Source organism: Rattus norvegicus, chromosome 15 (genome assembly GCF_036323735.1).
Source record: "Rattus norvegicus strain BN/NHsdMcwi chromosome 15, GRCr8, whole genome shotgun sequence".
Classification (NCBI taxonomy): Eukaryota; Metazoa; Chordata; class Mammalia; order Rodentia; family Muridae; genus Rattus; species Rattus norvegicus.
Genome location: NC_086033.1, coordinates 21,402,837 through 21,405,844, shown reverse-complemented (window position 1 = coordinate 21,405,844; position 3,008 = coordinate 21,402,837).

Sequence of the window (3,008 nt, the reverse complement as noted above, 5' to 3'; positions counted from 1 at the left end):
GATTCCACACACGACCAACGCGTGTGTTGAAATTTCAACTCCACCATAAAGTTGAAAGGATAAAAAAACCTCAATCTAACTGCAGAGTTTGGGTGTGAGGCTTTTGGGAAATGACTAGATTAGATGAGGCCGCCAGGGAAGTGCCCCACCCCACCCATCGCTACTGTGATTTTTCTCAGAAGAGAGAGAAAAACAAGGCGAGCAAGTAAGGGAGCGCATGCACACACCCGCACTGGAAACCGGTCCTCTTCAAGATCAGGCTTCAGGTATTTCATTACAGCAACTCAAAATGGTGCTATTTCAGACTTGATAATTAGCCTGAACTAGAGTAGGCCTCAGCCTCCTGGGCAGCGTTCATTGAAAGCTGTCATAAGGGCCCTCCCGCTTGACCACACTGCACCGCATCGGGCGCACACCATCCGAGGCCTGGCACGTGCATTTCTAATGACTTCTGCACAGCATGTCGGATGGTCTTATACATCTATTGTCTCCTGTCCGTTTAAGATTCTCTGCACTGACAGCTCTAATCTCTCTCAAGTTCCTTGTGCCACCAAGTAGACGTGCTTAAGCACTTAAAACGTCAATGTGGGTGTTTATTGATCATGTACGGCCATTTCTCATACTCCGGTTGAAATCATAGAATTTCAAGTCCCTCTCCCTAGGGGTTACCACAATACACCACCCCCAAAAGCTTTCAAAATGAATCACAGTTCTACAGCAGTGGTTCTCAACTTCCCTAATGCTGCAACCCTTTAATACACTTCCTCATGCTGGGTTGACTCCCAACCATACATACTTCATGAGCGCGATTTTGCTGCTGTTATGAGTCATAGTATACATATCTGATATACGGGATTATCTGATATACAACCCCTGTGAAAGGGTTATTTGACACCACCAAAGGGGTTACGAACCACAGGTTGAGAAGCAGTGTTCTATACACTGCAGTGTTTTAAATCTTGCCAAACTTAAATCTTGTCACATTGTCCTGTTTCATGTGAGCTTTACCAAGAAAGGGGGGGGGGGTATCTAGCTCTGATAATCAACGTAATCATAATCAGTAGCATTTGTGATATTCATTCATGTCTAATAAAATACCAGAAAATATGCCAAACAAGTGAAAACAAGCATTGCTGTTCACGTCAACGTTTTGAAATCAACGGCCTCAGTAGGCGGCCATGAGAGTTGATGGCTTAAGAGACAGACTTCTCTCTGGACCCATTATGGATTTCCCTCCCCACAAACAACTTGAATGTTTAGTATTTTAATCTACTAATCAGCCTTTCCCTCTGCCACGGCACTGGGGAGAACACTGAGCCCTGAGTATTCTAGGCAATAGTTCTGCCACCAAGTTAGGAATTAGGGGAAGGACTGAAGGAGCAGAAGGGGTTTGCAACCCCATAGGAAAAACAACAATATCAACCAACCAGACGCCCCAGAGCTCCCAGGGACTAAACCACCAACCATATCCAGCTGGATATGTAGCAGAGGATGGCCTTATCTGGCGTTAGTGGGAGGGGAGGGCCTTGGTTCTGTGAATGCTTAATGCCCCAGCATAGGGGATCAGCCTTTTAACAATACCAAGAAGCCACATTTATACTGTCTCAACAAACTTGTTGTAAAAATATGAAAAATAAAAAGAAAAGTATCACTGTCTTTTATCCCCACTAAATCCAGCACCGCGGTGCCCCAAGGTATCTGCTGGATATCTTAATTCTCAGTCAGCAAAGCCTCTCACCGGCTTTGCTCTATCCCATATCACACTGCCAAAGGCCTCTCTCTGAGCCTGGCAGCAATCTCTCCACCTATCTAGTTCCCAAGGCAGGTTTCCATGTCAGAAACACACATCCCAACTCGGTAGCAGCCCAGACCAGCCGCCGCACACTTTCTTACACTTAAATCGCTATGTAAAAGAACACACAACACAATAACCTTTGGCCCAATTGATAAGATATAATTGCCCACCTAAACATACAAAACCCTGTACACATCCATCCCTTAAAAACATTCGTAACAACCTGTAAAGGTAGAGAGTGGAATCTTAACGTCACCTGCCATATTGTTCTGCCACGGCTTCTCTCCCTCCTGTCTCTTCCTCCTTTCTGTTCCAGTCTCCTCCTCTTCCTTCAAACTTTTCTCCCGCCCATCCTTCCTTCTCGTCCAATGACAGGCCTCCTTCTATCTTGTACCTGCCTCACCTGTGACATCATCCCACACAAACTGAAAAACAAAACAAAACCAAACAAAACAACAACAAAAACCACCAGATTCCTCTTCTTTGTGGACAGTTCAAGAAATGTGAATATTTTTTGTAACCCACTTGTGCAGAACGGCAGCTGCTACGAAACATGGGTTCAAGAACCATTTGAAGGAGATGTGGAGCAGTGACTCAGCAGTTAACAGCACTGGCTGCTTTTCCAAAGGGCCTGGGTTCAATTCCCAGCACTTATACAATGGCTCACAGCCACCTATAACTCCAATCCCAGGGGAGCCAACGCCCTCTTCTGTCTCTTCCTCAGGCACCAGGCACGCACGTGGTGCACGGACAAAACGCCCATACACATTACATTAATTCGTTCATCAGAAGGCGTTTATGGGTGCCGATCCCACGTGCCTAGACGCCATTGCAGAAGACTGGCAGCGGCTCTTCTGCAGAAGTCCTGCGCATCATCCTGGGTGGTCCTACAGATTTCTCCTCCCCCTATCCCTTACGGCTTTCTAGGTGAACAGCTTGTTTCCTCTTGGGCTGTCTTGTTCAGCCAAGCGGAAGTGTTATTTGAAGCAGGAGATGGCTCAGTGGATAAAGGGCTCATTGCGCACCTGAGTTGGAACCCCAGGACCAGAAAAAGCCAGAAGCAGTAGGCACAGGTCCGTACTCCCAGCACTTTCGTGGCGAGATTGGGGACGGAGTCAGGAGTTAGGGGCTGGTTAGCCTGGTAGACTCGGCATCCAACAAGCGACCCTGTGTAAAGAATGTGGAAGGTGGGGTGTGGACCAAGGCCTGAGAC